The 18,328-nt window shown below is 38.3% G+C and overlaps 1 protein-coding gene across 8 annotated transcripts in view; it reads right to left on the reverse strand.

Moving 5' to 3' along the window:
- The window catches only part of LOC108425188 (membrane-associated phosphatidylinositol transfer protein 2), an 86,461-nt gene that overhangs the window by 64,697 nt on the left and 3,436 nt on the right, over positions 1 to 18,328 (reverse strand). Inside the window, exon 2 of one of the 8 annotated variants that reach the window (XM_017693655.2) lies at positions 2,097 to 2,283. The exons of 6 other annotated variants lie outside the window; for them this stretch is intronic. The gene's annotated coding sequence lies outside the window, so the exon portion shown is untranslated. Of the gene's footprint in view, positions 1 to 2,096; positions 2,349 to 18,328 lie in introns of those variants that run through there. One more of the 8 variants, XM_017693654.2, reaches the window with a different exon arrangement.

Consider the following 18,328-nt stretch of genomic DNA (forward strand, 5'->3'; position numbering starts at 1 on the left):
GGAATGCACAGAATCAGCCAAGATCGGAATCAACTCATTTTCACAGGCATGCACAACCAGTCAAGATCGGAATGAACACATGTTCATAGAGATACACAATCAGTCAAAACCAGAATCAAAATATTTTCACAGGGATACACAATCAGTCAAGATCAGAACCACCATATTTTCATTGGGATGCACAATCATACAAAATTTTTTGTTCCAAACGTGATTGGCCATTTTTGTCCAATCGAAGTTCCAGTTGAATTTCTCTGACATAAACTAATGTGAGTCAGCTAAGTGAACTCGTGCTGTGTTTGAGTGCTGCTGCTACCCTATACCAAAATGTTGCAGCACAAATAAGACTTTGTACTCAACAACCAGTTGCCTCTTACTTTTGATGCTGCACTTTATTTGATTCATGTTATTTGAACAGACAAATAATTTCTCCTTTACAAATGTAAAAACTGTAAAACTGTTAATATTATTGATGTTCTGCCACTGGATGGTTAGAAAGTACTGGACATGTGTTATTTATATATATATATATATATATATATATATATATATATATATATATATATATATATATATATATATATATATATACACACACACACACACACATATATATACACATATACATATACATATATATATATATATATATATATATATATATATATATATATATATAGACACATATATACATATATACATATACACACACACATACACACACACACACATTATATATATATATATATATATATATATATATATATATATATATATATATATTTATTTATTTATTTACACACACACACACACACACACACACACACACACACACACACACACACACATACAAAAAAATCTACGAGTAAGTGCGCATCCTGTACAGAGAGCAAACTGAAGTATGCAAATTTTAGAGCACAATATGTATTTAAGTGCCGATTGTGACATATTGGAAAAAATGAAGCATATTAAATATGCCATTATCTTTCCACATGGCACATTTAATGTTGAATTCTTTTTTTTTCAACATGTTAAATTTTGCAAAAAAATAGTAACTATTTATTAATATGTGCGGAAGTGTGTTCACTACAGAGGCTGTGTACTTACTTTCTCTTCCAGCAATGTGTAATATGACCAGGGCTGCCTAAATCTGTGCATACAGCTGCATCTGCAGTAAGATGACACATTTCAGGCTTTGAATTACTAATTCTGAGATAACAGGAATTACTCAGAAAACAGTACTATGGCACTGCAGCAACACTAGTAAGAGGACCAGCAAGAACAATAAGACATCTGCATGCTGAAGGCTAAGACCTCTCTGTATATAATGTCTGTATCTTAATCAACATGGGGTTCAAAAAGGTCTACGAAGACCCTGACAAGCTTACAGTTTTTCAGGAATTCTACCTTATGCACATAACTGCACAAGCACAGGAGAACAGCACAACAGGTGTCTAAAGAGAAGAGGTGCCAATAACAGTAAATGGCATTTTCATTAGCTTAAAGCGTTAGATGAGCGATGCAACTGGTAATTGCTTGTTTGTGTCAAGTGTATGGGGCGGCACCGGTGCACAAAATAATGTGAACTAGACTAGACCACATCACTGCAAGCAGCTCCAATATAAAGACCAAATGGTACACCTTGTTACAGGATTTTTTTTTTGTTGTGAAACCGAGAACAACATCCTCCATTCATCACGATGGGCCATCATTCATTTTGTGTGTTAAAATTCAAACAGCACAAATATCCTGACTTCCATCTTAATGTTGCAGGCAAGTTCTGTTGTGCTCAGCAGAAGGTAAGAAGGTGTCATTATGTTTAGGCATGCAAAAATTACGTAATGAAAATTTTGGGGACAAATGCCTTTCTTTGGCAGCAGATACCAAGACATAGGTATTCTGAGCATAAAGTATCATGGGCTGTTTGCTTTGTGACACAGTGCAAAATGAAAAACAGGGAACTATATGAGCAAATGTTCTTTGAAATGTAAATTGTCCTTTGCCAAGCTGCGCCTGCTTTTCAACAGCTGCGAGAACTTGAGCTCTTGCATGAGAAAACCTCTACAGACAGGTTCCAGCAAGAAGAGACAATTTACCTGTTTGATGGAGCATGGTAGCTCGTCAGCCCAATCAATTCAGTCAGTCAGAAGCGAACAGCCACACCATCTCTCATTCCCAAACAGGAACACTGCTAACACCATGGCACCATCACGCTGGACCACTGTTGCTGCGAGTGGCACTCAAACAGACGTGATCCAACACAGCCAGTTAAATCATCCAGAACTGGGAAGAGGAGGGGGAGAAAGAAAAAACCTTGTCTTTTCCGCAACCTTTTTCTCTTTCCCCCGTCGTTTCTTCTGTATCCACCTCTTGTGGGAGCTATAAAGCACTGTTACCATGGAAATGCAAGAGGCTGTGTCGGCATTGGCTGTGTTGTACGTGATGAAGGCAGCCCAAGGACGGCCCATTAGCTAATCCTGGGCTGCGTGCACTCGCGCTCTCCCCACCCTCTGTTTGCATTTTCTCCCTCACTCGATCTGACAGCTGAGCGCGTCGGAATCGAGTAATAGAGTAGCGCCTGCAGTCCATCGAAAACAAGGCGTTACGGCGGTATAATCAAACGTTGTCGCAGATATCATGAGCAGAGCACTGGTAGGAGGAAAGGGTGGAGAGAGATGAAATGGGAGAATAATCTGAGAAAATGGCATGAAGGAAACAGAAGTAGAGACAGAGGTATGTAACAGAAACATCCTCAAAAGGTCAGGTTCCCTCAAATATGAGCCATTTCTCCATTATGAGCCAGAGACCCAGACCAAATTTTTCTCAAAACTGTCCAAAAAATATTGTCCATTCAATTAAATGAAAATTGACTATCCAAAACATTAAAGTGCTTTGCTTACTTTACATTACTCTAAAATTTTTGTTATACCATATTACAGATTCCCAAAAATGACAAATGTCAGCAATGCAAAGAGTACATGCTTAGCACACATATACACTCCAATAGGCAACAGACAATAGACAAATGCATCTATGGTTCATAATACATTGGTGTGCATGCACAGACGAGACCACTACTGAAAATACTTCTTTTCTAAATTTAATAGTGTTTTTGCATTACAAATGATTATTAGCACTACAATTTGAGTAAAAGTGTAATCTATGAAACATTTAGAGGTATTTCAGGATTTCTCCGTATTTGCTTATCTATGTCCTTTGTTTGCTTTAATGACACAAGCTGTCTTGGATGCAATACGTTTCTGCAAAAGCCTCTGATCAATAGATCAAATCCACCTGACTGTACATGAGCACAAATGGAAGAGATAAAAATAGAAGACTATATAATAATAACATAATCTGACCTTTCTGTGCAAAGGCCTTAACATTCATACATTTGCCTAAATTTGAATAGTGACCTGGAAATAGCACAGATAAGTTAATGCAAAACATTTTATTGTATTTCTTTATCAAAATTCAAAGCTGTCTGTTGTTTATTTCAAATGTTAAATGAATCAAAAAAATCCAAATTTTCAACAGGCAGTGTACACATTAGAGCCTGTGTATTAAAATCTCTGTACTTCAAAACACACACACACACACACACACACACACACACACACACACACCTTCTAACCCGCTTCTCCTTATGGGTCGCAGGGGGTGCTAGTCATTGGGCGGAAGGCAGAATACACCCTGGACAGGTTGTCAGTCCATCACAGGGCAGACAGACAGGTACAGCGTGGGGAGTGGGCTGTGGGGCAGGTATATTACAGCTAAAACTATTAGTAAAAAGAAAACAAACTGAGGAAAAAAGGTTCTCATTAACTGTAACAAAACTTAAAACGACTGTTTTCAAAAACATAAAAACGAATGTCCACTGCAAAACTAACTAAGACTAAAACAGAATTACTGAGGACCTTTAGTTTTTCAGTGTGTAAATGAGAGTTTAGAATTTAATCCTTTCTGTGTTTGGCCATCTTTAAGAAAAGCTAGAGCTAAGTAGAGCTTTGGCTACTACTGTGTTAATTCTAGCCTTCATCAAAAACCTACAATCATAGTGTTCATCATATAAAAAATTAAGACTAAATTAAAACTGTAACTTTTCAGGGAAAAAAAAAACTATTCATGCACCCTTAAAACAAACTTCAATGTGCTCATAAACATCAGGTTCATCCACTCAGGGAAGGGGTCTGAAGCATAACTGACATTAAAAATGTTTTTCCAAAGAGGTCTTACATAGTGTAGCTTCTTACTGTTCATTTTTACAAATGCTGAACTTTTCACATGGCACTACTACCTTGCTTGTGCATTTTTCTCCTGTTTGCAAACTTACACTGACATGTAACATGGATGGTGACAATGTCTTCAGTTATTCCTGCCATGCTGCCCTTCTTACTACTGCATCAAGCCTTTTGTGTTGAATCACTGGTGGACATTGATATTACAGAGCGCAGCATGGAAAAAAAGCCTCCTCACACATTTGCAACCATTTAAGCTGTAATCAATCACTCTCACTGCCATGGAAACCAACAACACTCTGTTCTTAAGATGGCAAAACGCTTGTAGATTTCACTTGGATTAGTCTATTACTACCGTCCATATGGCTACCATTAACATCTGATAGAGCCCTAGTATTGTTTTTCTATATCAAGAATATGGGGTGGGGCAGACAAACTACTTTTCCTGCTGTAGATAATCCTGCACCAAAGATGTTCAAAACCTGAGCGAGATTCATATCACAGCAGCTGCGATCTCCTTCCTCTATCAGCGCAGCGGCTAAATTGGAAGCAAATAAGTCTGGAATATCGCAAGCATGAATAAATGGGCGAAAGGAGGAGCACAAACAAACGGTTGACGTGAGGGGAGGATGATGAGCAAAGGCAGTTTATTTATAGAGTGGGCCCAGCTGATAGTGGCGCGCCTCTGTACTCATTCGTTTCTTTAAATTACTGTAATAAATCACTCACCTAGAGGGCATTCTGGGCTCAGATAATCGTCAGCCACTCACCTCGCTGGGAGTCTCCAGTCAGAGCTTTTAAAAAGCCTCTTTTGGGGCTACTGACACATAAGATCCTACTGGGGTTCCGATTTGGTTTAATCCAGCGTATGAAGATGTATAGGTTGCTTGAGACCAAACATATGAGAGCTATAACACTTGTGACCAAGTTCAAGGCTTATTTCTGTTCTTTAGTGCTGCTGTATTTGTACAAACCTTACAGTGAAAGCATTCAGCGTTGTGGTTTCCTGATTGATGATTCACAGGGCCTTGGCCTGAATCAGACTTGAGTCTGTTACCTACATTAGCTATTAAAAACTCTAACCTGAGGCCAGAACTCATAATAGAAACATTCTGTTTCTCTGTTCCAGGCCTTTGCCTTTTTCAGCACCGCAATCAACAGCAAGCTCACACTACATGGCAGCAAGAACCACATCATAGTGGTAACATAAAATATGAATAGGATCATCACACGGTCTAAACAAGAAGGTAACCAGGATGAGAACAGCACAGGTTAACACTGGATCATACATGCTAGCTTTACGTTACGGGTGAGCAATATGACAATGTCATTATCATAGTAAATTTTGTGGGTTTAATCAGCAGTGCTGGGTATCATCAGCAACTTGATACAATATGATACAGATCACAAAATAAACATCACAATATGGCAAAATGACAAAACACACCAGATGTACAGACATTTTTGGTGAATGTTCACCTTAACATTTCTAATAATTAATAAAAACATAACAAATGAATGATAAAGGTTTTTGTACTAACCTTTACTCCATCCTTACTTACTAAAGAACTATGTTATGGGTGCGTTTCACTTCGAGGGTCTTTCGAATGCAGTATTTGTCACCAGCACATTAAAACACTATATAAGAAAAAAAAAGTGTAAAACCAGAAGTAAAATGTACATTACATATTAAGTTTCTAAGTGGGAAAAACATCCACATGTCCTCTACAAGGAACATACATGTATATGGCATTGTAGTGCAATTTTTGAGTTTAACATATTGGGGGGATAAATTATAAAACCAAGAACATATTTTATGTTTGATTTTTCTCTCTAACATGTTCAATTTAGCAATTAAATGTATGATTGGAGCAAAGTTGCCAAAACCTATGACTGTATTTCTGCTCTACATCTAAACAAACAAATATAGACAAACAACAGGGGCATGATATACAAATTTCACAATCCGATACATAGTTATTTTTATGAAGAATTAAAAAGAAAAAATGCTAACATAACAAGAACACATACTTTTGTATTTACTATTTCAGAAAATCAGAAACTAAAATGTAACCTGTAAGGCTTCATCTGAATAGTTACTGAACTGAGTACTGCAAGTTCACTTACATTCTAAAGCACTTAGCAGCTGCTTTAATCCTGTGAAGAAAAGCAGCTCCTGAGACCTTGTTTTCTCCACAAGGCTGACGTTGCTTTCCTTTTCACCAGCTCCTTATTAAAACGTTCCGCTCCACCTTAAACAGAGCAGGAGTAATATGTGACTGCTGCTCCATTTAAGATGGAATGGAAAATTCAAGTAAGTAGCCAGCTAACGTCAGCTTTGCGTTTTCCCCTCACTTCTGTATCTGACACATTTGGCTGACGTCTTCAGAAATTACTTGACATATTTTAGGTATTAGCATTGGTATCTGATCCTCATGTTTAAGGTGCTATAGAGGGGTAAACTGTATTTACATTTGCACTCAAAACCCCCCAATGAGAATGTAAGGATTTACAAATTCAAACTTTTATGAAGAGCCAGAAAATCCTCATATGACCTGAGTATAAATTGAGTGACCAACTTAAATTGATAGCAAAATGTGTGTCATATTTCTGAATAAAAGGATTTTTTTTTAAAACAAACATTCATATAATTATTCCTCTGCTATATAATATTGTTTGCTTTTGGGAACTGTGTAATGATATTTAAATTTCCTCAGTGGTGAAACATTTTTCAATGGCTACATGTTAATATGATGGCAACTTGTATATATGGCAACTTGAGTTCCTAGAGACAAAGTTGGAGGTATCATACATAAGTTTAAAACTCACGATACAGAAGGCAAACCTACCTTGGTGTGAAAGAGTAAAATTTCACAAAAATTACAATAGAAAATGTTTTGCAGTATGACCTGATGGCAAGAACAAAAGTATCAGAGAATACAATATGAACACTACAAGCAAGGACTTCACATCCAGACACCTCACCTCACCACACTCTACTTTATCCCAAAAAGAATATTGGACAGGCCTGTGGAATTCTGGGAAACGAACAATATTAACTAGCTGGAACCTTTTTCACATAAGCAATGGGCAAAGATTCCAAAAGAGAGATAACAGAAGACTGCAAGCACCTTCTGGAAGCACTGACTGGAGTTCATAAAGTGTAAATGCTGCAGCACAAAATAATGACTTTTGGGCTTTGAATAATTTTGCACATGGACATCTGTGGGGTGAACGATTTTACATTTGAACGGTAAGCGACGATGTAGTAATAATAATAATCTTCTTTGACCGTTTTTTACTAAAGCCTCAAGTTTCTGTATTTTCAACACATTTTACTGACATTATCAAACTGCCTGCACTTTGAGAAGGTTAAATAATTTTGTGTGCAACTCTACATTGGCATAGTTTAATAAGAAGCGTTCGGTATATGGAAATGTCACAACTTCAAATAAAAACCCTGGATCTGCAAAAGAGAAAAATGGGCCAGTTACAAAATCCTAAACTGTTACGTAACAATCTTTACTCATTAATGATTACACCCCTACAATTTACATACACCAGCCCACATTTTTGCCCCTAGGAAACAATGACAATGGAGCAACAATGATAGAAACGGCTATTTGCAGAAATTGTGCAGTTCCAAGCTGTGAAGGCATATCGGCACTTTTCATACCCTTCCAAGAGTAATGAACTGTCAAAAGGCATGGCTGATGTTCAGCTTTAAACAAGGCTGAACTTGCATTCCTATTCAGTTTCTTAACCTAAATGTTCCATTCAACCTTAAATAGGCACCAGAATCTAACTGTGGCACCATTTATAGTGGAACAGATGGCACCTTTAAGTACTGTCAACTCCTAGTCTACCACTCTTTGCCCATCACTATTGTTCTCAACCGAGAAACCACACCATTAAAATAGCTTGGCTAATCAACCTTTACTTTAAGTTGTTGTGGATGTGCACATGTGCAGCTCTTCTATTTACAATTTTATATTTTATATTAAACATATTAAACATACATACATACATACATACATACATATACATATATATGTGTGTGTGTGTGTGTGTGTGTGTGTGTAAATGTAAAGGCAAACGAAAATATGAAGATGAACACAAAACCTTCTTTCCAGAGAGGGAGGATTTGTATTTTTTTATTGAGCGGAAAGGGAAGCCGTTCTGTTTGATATGCCAAACGTCATCCAATTTTAAAGCTTCCAATCTTCAGCATCACTTTACCTCACTGCACGCGGACATGGTGGACATGCTGCACCACTTGGACAGCCTGAACCTTGATCTCCAGGGGAAATTAAAGATGCTACCTGATCTAGTGCAGTCAGTATTTGCATTTGTTAACAAACTCATGCTGTTTAAAACTAATGTTAAAAAGGGAGAACTAACACATTTCCAGTCTGTGTCAAATGCAAGTGCCCAAGCAGCTGAGGTCCTAAATGAGAGAACTGCACACTATGCAACACTTCTTGAAAGTCTGCAACAGAACTTTGAGGACAGATTCTGTGCTCTACAGCTGAAAAGGCCACAAATTACATTCCTTGTTAACCCTTTTGCTTCTTATTCAGACTGTTTGAAAGCCCTATTGGTGACAGATGAAGCTACATCTGAAATGGAGATGATTGAACTTTTTGAACATGACAGACTCAGGTCTGTTCTGAGTGAGGGAACCTTGGAATTTTGGAAAATCGTGCCTGTGGAGAAGTATCCCAATGTAAAACAAGCTGCACTAAAGCTCCTGTCAATGTCCAGCTCAACCCATGTTTGTGAATCAGTATTTTCCACCCTGAAACATGTGAAATCAAAGCATCGCTCTGTTCTTACTGAGAAAGATGTGAAAGAATGTGAAAAAACTGCTTTGAGTAGCAACAACTAAATACAAGCCAGATTTGAAACAGATTGTGGAAAACAAAGAATGCCAGAAGTCCCACTAAACTCATCTACATGACAGGTAGGAAAATGGGTTTAAAACTATAAATGTTCGTGTAAACATTTGTGTTTTTTTCTGGCTCTTGGTGTCTGAAAGGTTGGCCACCCCTGAGCTAGTGTAAGTAATGTTACTAATGCTACTAGCAAGATCCAAATAACAAGCACCTGATTCACAGTGTATATAGCTTTCCATCCATCCATCCATTTTCTAAGCCGCTTCTCCCTCAGGGTCGCGGGGGGATGCTGGAGCCTATCCCAGCGGCCATCAGGCGAAAGGCACGATACACCCTGGACAGGTCGCCAGTCCATCGCAGGGCTGTATATAGCTTTGATATGCACTATTTATTTAATAATAATAATAAAAAAAAAAAAATAATAATAATAATAATAATAATTTTAAAAAATAATAACAACCACCAATAATATTAACACTTTTTTAAATGTAAGAATTAAAGTGAAATCCATATCTTAGCTTTATTTAGTCTTACACAGTATTTAAATATTCAAAATAATACTGGATAGAATATTCAACAATGAAAATATTCAACAGTTGCAGCCCTAGATAAAACATTCAAAATTAAGAATATTAGATGAAACAGGCTCTGAACAAAAAGGTCCACATTGTACATTTTTGTGTGGAAGCATGAAAGCTTGCGTAACATCTGTGCTGAATAAACCATGTGTCACTTTACCATCTTAGCTGGACCTTGGAGCAGCGTCAGCACGCCACTGTCTTTATCAGCGCACAAGGCTGAATTGCAGGATTTTCAGAAGTTCGTGACCGGCATGAAGAAAAAAAAAAAAGCAGCCAGGTTTTTCCTGCTTCTGTAACAGAGCGAATGCTTTCAGAGCTTATCCACTGATCTATAAAACTAGTATTCTTGTCCTACAAGGTACCGCCATGAGGTAATGTTTCACATTTGGAAATGCTCTGACCACTTTGCTTATGCAAATATTGGGCAAAAACAAAATGCAAATCTTAATGTGTAATGTCACAAAGAGATGAGCAGAAGAGCGCATGGGCTCTGCATGCAGTGAAAGGAAGCTCTGATAACCATGGGACCTTATAAATGAACATATTTCACAGAGGAAGCAAGAGTCAGCAGGCCACAATACCATCACAGCTGGGGAGTCAGTTCCTCACAGCAAGACAGAGCAGCTAAGCGGGTGGTGTAGTGTAAATAGTTTCGAGCTCTTGCTACTGTGTGCTTGTGTGGTCTTACAGTTTGACTGCATAGTGGTTAATAGTGTGATTCTTTGTGCATATTTGAGGACTCCCATACAGACTGACCCCCCCCCCAATCACATACAGTTGGTGTTCCACAGTCCCGTAGACAGGCTCCACAAAAAAGGCCAAATTACGTCTTTATTATAGAAACATAAAACTTACTGTGCTAGAAAACTTGCTATAGAAATGTAAGGCGGCATGATTTCAATATATATATTTCATTTACAGTCAAAATAATTACAGGAAAAAAAAAATTTTAAACACACATCTAACAGAAATAAAAGCACAAATGCCTCAACATTTAAATATGTCAAATGTGTCCGTATGTCAACTGTTTCTATCCTTTGCCATTTTTACAGTCTTGGAAGTTTCCTTTCCTTTATCTGCTTCTCCTTATCAATTTAGGGATGGTCAGGGTTCCGAGATGACGAGCCCATTGTTCTGAGAATATCAGCAGCTTCATTTGATTTCCAAAACTTCTTTTATCCATCTTCTTTTCTCAGTAATAGTGCCTTGACAACTACATATGCCTTGAGACTCCAGAGTTGCTAAGTTCTGAGACAGAGCTTAATTTCCTTTTGTCTATCAAAGATGAAAGAGTTATGTATTTTTGGCAATGACAGTTTTGGTGGTCTACAAGGTCTTGCACAATTGTTAGTTTTTCCTCTTAAGAATATAGTTTTAGGAATTTTGCAACTGCTTTTCCTCTTTTTTTATCTATGTGGATTATCTGGCTGCTTTGACTGGAAATCTGAATAAATCCATACACATTATCCATTTTATCAGCTCCACTCGGTGCACAATTACTGACTGTATACTTTGTTTGCTTCCTTTTACCCCTGTTCTTCAGTGGTCAGGAATCCCACAGGACCACACTAGAGCACGTATTAATGGGGTGATGGATCAGTCTCAGCAATGCAGTGACACTGACATGGTGGTGGGATGCTAGAGTGTGTTGCACTGGTAAGGGTAGATCAGACACAGCAGTGCTGCTGGTGTTTTTAACTTTGACATCAGTGTCACTGCTGGACAGAGAATGGTCAAACAACCAAAAATATCCAGCCAACAGCATCCTCTGGGCAGCACCCTGTGACTAATGACAAAGGACCAGAGGATGATCAACACAAATTGTACAGCAGCACATGAGCTGTCGTTTCTGACTTTACATCTACAAGGTGGACTAACAAGGTAGGAGTACCTATACAGTGCACAATGAGTGGACATAGTGTTCAAAAACTCCAGCAGCACTACTGTGTCTGAACCACTTGAATCAGCGCAACACACACAAACATATCAGCCCCACCATGTCAGTGTCACTGCAGTACTGAGAATGATCCACCACCCAAACAATACCTGCTCTATGGTCCTGACCACTGAAGAACAGGGTGAAAGAACTACATATGCACAGAACTGTGGTCTTCATATTGTAGAAGGACTACAGTCTGTAATCATATAACTACAAAGTGCTCCTTCGTGGTAAATAGAGCTGACAAACTGACAATGAGTGTAGATACAAGGAGGTGCTCCTAATAAAGTGCTCAGTGAGAGTATAAGGACAACTCAGAAGAAGTCCCATAGACAGGCTCCCAGAAAAGCTCAAACACTGCAATTTGTGGTACATAAAAACCTGCATACCAGCAAACACAAAGAGAGCTGGAATAGTTCTGGTGTAATGGTCTCCAGCCTAGCCCACAATATCTCTTACAGATAAAAACAGTGTCACCAGATACTGGGCTATGAAAGAAAGCCTGTATCAAAAGCTCATCTCAAGACATGTCTTCTACAACTGGCCTCTTGGGGAAAAGGTACCATTTCCCCAGATAAGGATTTGTTGGCAAATTTGCCTGAAACAATAAAATGCCCACCTCGTTGTGGTACTGTTCTACAGACAGTTCCTGGAGTTGAGTTGGAAACAGTGAGGTGCCCCCATAAATCAATGGCATGGTGGGGGTGGCTTCAGAGTGCCACACACAGCCCAATACCATTAGTGTCTGGATTGACTCCAAAGTGCAAAGGCTGGAAAATATACAGTTGCTTCTCGCAGCATTAATGACACAGTGCCTGGAGCCTGCTATGACATAGGCCTCTCTGCATCAGCCCTGAGGCCATTTGTTACCAAGATTAAGCATCTATTAAGACCAACTGCCCATTTCCTGATTGCTTTCATTAATAATGGCTCTCCGCTTTGTGGTCAGTGACTTTCAGCCCACGCACAGCTGCGAATACAAACCAAAAAACCAAAAGTGTTGATCTTACAAAGAAGGCCTTGAAGGATGACACAGAAGTAGGACCACTTTTAACTAGAAGGCTTTCAAAGAGAAGTGGGGTATACAAAGACTGAGTGTTAATGTGTGAAGAGATGCTTGAACCATGACATGTTGTCATAACAATGCTTCACAAACCAGTTTCATAACGACACAATCAAGGGTCTGGGTTTACTTCAGGTATCCAAACATAACCTCATATTATGGTGGGCAGCATGACATGTTACTTAGAATATGACAAACATCAATATTTCTAGAAGACTAAACAACTTCAAGTATCATAAGACAATGACTGGCCAATTATAGAGAGCATTTAACAACAACCAGCTTGCAAAAACTATAGGTGGGCATTTGAATTTTTAGAAATTTTGTAGTTAAAATTGTAAGACCTTAAAAAATATTTTTTAAATGTCTCAAGCTTAGAAGAAACAGGACAGGTTTCTTAGGAGGGTATCAATCCTAGATCTTGATTGGTCATTTGTGAATGACATATGGCACCTTTTGTGAACACTCAAAGGTTGAGTTTTTCACAGGCTAAATGTCCGTCCTTTACGTCATACTTTACAGTCATAGTGGATGCTGCTCAATTGACAACAATGAAAAGAAGAGCATTTAAGAGAGTTTTAAAAAGGCATCATCTGAATGGCTACAGGCCTAAAAATGCTGGATGCGTCAAGTGCACAATAAGCAGCAACCAAAAAATTTAAATATACAAATATAAAAAAAAAAAAAAGCACCATTACCATTATTGTATGATGACAAATCCATAGTAGGTGAAATGTAGCTTGAAGTTTACACTGAGACAGGAAGACAATTCAAACTTTTATGCCGAGTGTTTATTTTCACTTCAACTAACATTAGCAGCTTAGTCATACTGTAACACTTCGTACCTTTTCGCCTGAAAACAGTGGGTTTGTGAAGAGTTAGTTAGCTGATTCCAAATGTCATAAATACACTTGACGCTTCCTATGCTCTACAGCTGCATGCTGTACTGTCTTGACTGGTATAGCCTTTAGTCAGACTCATAAACTGATGTTTCTGTACCAAAAAAAATAGAAGAAACTCATCGCAGCCGCTCTGAGTTTGAAGAAGTTTCGAACGAAACAGCCGAGTGCGCCCGGAGGAGGAGGCTGCAGTGTCAGAGAACAGTTTAAAGAATACACGAACCAAAGAATTAGCCGTGGCCAAATAACGCACCCCTTTTTATGGCGAACTCGAACACACGGTGTTGCTGTCAGCCATTGGAACTTTAATCACTCCACTGATACTGACGAAGATTAAACTGAAAGCTCCGGGAGCGTCTGGCGTTCTCTCACTGTCATGACTGTTTACCTCTGGACAAGCACGACACATGAAGAGTTGTTCTTTTGTGCATGCGGATGGATCGGTTCCGGAGCTGATCTGGTCAGACTGATGTCACATACAGATCACATTTAAAACAAAGTGTGAACAGCCAAACAAAAAAAAAAAAAAAATCGGATTTGGGGAGAAAAATCTGATTTCGGACACTTTTTTCTGCTGTGTAAACATAGCCTTACATAGCCTCTTTAGCAGAGATGTTTAAAATGAAGAAAGGGAAAAAAAAAAAAAAAAAAAAAACACGACAGCAGTGTCTTAATCACCTCCTGTCTAGTCCACTTTTTTGTATTTTGTGTAATAAGCTGGGGACCAGCTAGTACTAATAGCTGTAAACTCACTGCGATATTTCAGTATAACTGATAACTGTAATACTTCCAAATTCCAGGAGTGTCTGACAGTCAAAGGCACGAGTGTATAACTGCACAAAAACAAGTAGCCTAGCTGATTAGTTCTCAGCCTGTTAAGCCATTATCTTTTTTGACTTCTATTCCAACTTCTTCTTAAATAACCTATTTTTACAAATGTGGAATTGAAAAAGCCTTTGTATTCACATTTTTTAGCCTTTTCAAATTGATGTACTGACATTTTCCCGCATTTTGTCTGCTTCAAATTCAGATATCGTGATAGATATTGTGTATCATGAGAATGTCTTCAAACATTGTGATGTTTCATTGCTACTCTTTTGCCCACATCTGATCAGAAGCTAGGGGAAGGAGTCAGCTTCTAATTATTAGTTTTTTAGTCAGTCAGAATGCCTCTTCAGACTCATCAGAATAAGACATGAAGAGTTGCTCTTTTGAGCTGCTTCTCCAGAGAAGGGGAGAAATCAGCTGTCCTAGATCCCAATGTCAATCTTTGGAGCTGTTCTGAGAACTCCCATGGTGACTAATGAGCTGAATGGACCACCAAGAGACTGAAAGACTGCTGAAAGCCCCGTAGGCCGAGAGATGAGATCTGTGCGGTTTCATGAGTGCCACTACTTTCTAAAAGACTTGAGTGTAAGCCCTTGTATTGTCTTGATACTTCTGCTTTCAGTAGTGCACTCCCCATAATGCTCTACTCTCTTGAACCCATTCAATCATAATGTAAAAATAGTTTATGTACAAAAAAGGCACCCTGATGCAGTTCCTTATCTGGAATCCAAGAGGAAAATGGTGCTCAGTGGAAAGAATGGTATTCACCATAAATAGCCGCAGGAAGCGAAGCAGAAACATCAAGAGGCTCAGTGTGATTGGTCACCAAGCACACTCTGACATCAACCACTGTCCCAGACGTAATTCCACCCCCTTACTCAGGTCAGCCTTACTCCAGGAAACGCTTCAGAGCTACGGAGTTCAGGGGTAAGTTGCAGCAAATGTGATACATACAACCCTCGCATAAACTCACTTCACTTATTAATGGTCTCACCTGATGGAGATAGTGTGTCTGGAGGATGCACAGCTTGATTACACAGTCAAAGCACTCACAGCAATGAGCATCTGAATGTTACTGTATTCCTGGTAAGCAACATCACAGCCTGTGATCCAGTTTCAGAAAAGCAATTCACAAATTCAAAACACACAGATAAGCTTGGAACCTTACATTCTTCAAATTGTGTTTGCTACACATATCGCTGGGACTGGAAAACTTCTGTGTTCTAGCCAACAAATAATGGGTGCTTCTTGGTTCTTATTTTTTGCCATAGTATTATTTCGGTATCAAGCACTGTGATCCTACACTTGGTATCAAAGTCAAAATTCAAGTATCATGACAACCTTACATCTATGTTGAGCACATCCACTGGCCATGCTCTCTTTCAAATTCAAAGCTATTATCTGGTGGTGGCACTGTTCTAACTCTGGCTGGTCAACATAACAATATTTGTCATCATGATAAACTACATCACCATATCCCACAACATACTTTTCTGAACAGATCATCTATACACATCCAGTTGCATGTTTGATTACAAAGAGAACATAATTAATGGTTAATTGGACTTATTGCTGCATAGAATGTGAAATGGAATACAAATCACTGTATTCATTGTCTTTGATAGACTACTTTGTCAGGAAGAAATCTAACATATCATGTATCGTGAAAAACACCTTAAAGAATCACAATATTACATTTTGCCACATCGCCCACCTCTAGTTCCAACTTTTCTTGACTCAGACTTTTGCTAGTGTAGTTATGGTAATTCCACATGGACAAGAACTAAACAAACCATACAGTATTTTAAAACAAAATGCCACGTCATTAATGTATTCCCACACAAACATCCACAGCCTAATGCGCACATGCTGTGGAAGGTAGCACTGACCTCTTGCCATGTTTAGAAAGCACGGACTTGACTGTTTACTATGCGACTATAAATAATGCAGCAGAACTGTGTAGTCTCCTTTTGGCATGCTGGGTTCCCCACCAATGCAGCACGACTCAGGGTCACATCGGTATGCTCATCCACCTCTGACAGAGGCCTCCCTCCTTGTGCCTGCCAGCTATTAGCAATGCTTCCTCGGGCTGGGGTGGAAGAGTGGAAGGCAATCAATACTGTGACTCATTCTTGCTACGACAGCTGCTTCATAAAAGGATTCATTAAGAACAAACCTAATCATTTCTGCATTATAACTGAATACGGAGAAGTTTCTTTTTTTGGCGTTCTGCTTCAGAAAAACACCACAGACTATAAAGCCAGTCTGAATATTGCTGGGCGTGGTGTGAGTGGAAACAAGGAAAACACTCAAGGACATGAAATAACAGGCTTTTAAAGCAGAAGGGAAGAATGAGATGAGAAACCGCACCAAGGCGAAGAGAAGACACACTCAGGCTGGGGATACACTATATGACTGAAAATCTTTATGTCAAGAAACTGCTCACATTACAAGAAATCACTTTGGACCGTCCGTGTCAGCGTGGGTATAGCTTTGTGACAATCAATACAAAACACTGCTGGGCTTGAAACATTGCTGGGCTTGAAATCCTGAGACAAAAAAACACCAAAATACCTTTAAGAGCTCATATCCTTCAATATATCCTCCAAGTCCAACAATAACATGGGTGGTTTTATGTAACAACAACAAAAAAAAGTGATAATTCATTTTTACATGATGATTTCATAAATCTCTTTACGTCTTAGAATTAAGCAGGATGTTTTTGTTATTGTGCTATTAAGACAGACAGAGTCATAAAAAGTTTGAACACTCTTGACAAAATTACAAATAACACCTCCTGAACAGGGAAACTACTTAAATAGGTCCAATCTTAAAATTTTTTGTGCACAATTTCTTTTTTTTTTTTTTTGGCTTAGTTTAACAGGTCATAATATGACAAAACATAACATGCCACAACTCCCTTGTAACTTCAACTTGAATGGATGAGGATTCATTTCTATGGGCTGAACAGGGGGATATATGTCAATGTCATAACATCCTGTTTTCGCATCTTACTTTCCATATAAGGACTTCTACGGACTGGAGTTTTCAACTTTTATGTTTACACATTATATCAAAGTCTTATTTAAAAAAATTGAAAAAAGAGGTTTGACATAATATGGACCATGTAAAGCACCACTGTAATATATCCCTTTATAACATATCACACAGACATATTTCACACATTGTGCAATATGCCACAATAAGAATTCAAGACAATATCAGGATATGAGAACTCTGACACCACTTTCAACATTCTTCTCAAAAAACACTGACACATGAACTGTTTGCTCTAAAAACACAAAGCACAATCAGCAATACTAAAAAAAACCTTCATGGCACAACAGCCAATCACTTGGTTTGAGGATGCAAAATTGCAAAGATTTTTCTTCATTTATTTTAAATAAATGTTTAAAATAGCATGCAAATATTATTAAAGAAGTCAACACACACCATCCACTTGCAGTTCATTTTTAGAAACTAAGCTGCATTTATAGTGTTTAATTACATCACTGAAAACAACCCATCACCATTTTAGTAGGCAAGCTATAACTCATCTCATCACCGCTGTTGAAGCTACAACCCTGCAGGCAGATGAAAACCAAGCAAAACAGTCCAAAATGATCAAGAAAAACACAAAGATATGTGGACATATTAGATACAGAGTCCAGCAAATGGATGAGAAGATTAGCTAGACTGGTGGATATATACAGCCATGCATATCAAGTCCAGAAAATTCCAGTGTTTGAGATTTTACAAAAATGAATAAAAGTGGCTACCAAAACTGCCCAAGATCTTAAATAATAAACATATACATATATAAAAGTAAAGTTAGCTTTGACTTTTCCATTCCACCTTAAATGGTGCTGCAGCTACACTGAAGTG

Source organism: Pygocentrus nattereri, chromosome 18 (assembly GCF_015220715.1).
Source record: "Pygocentrus nattereri isolate fPygNat1 chromosome 18, fPygNat1.pri, whole genome shotgun sequence".
In the NCBI taxonomy this organism is placed as follows: Eukaryota; Metazoa; Chordata; class Actinopteri; order Characiformes; family Serrasalmidae; genus Pygocentrus; species Pygocentrus nattereri.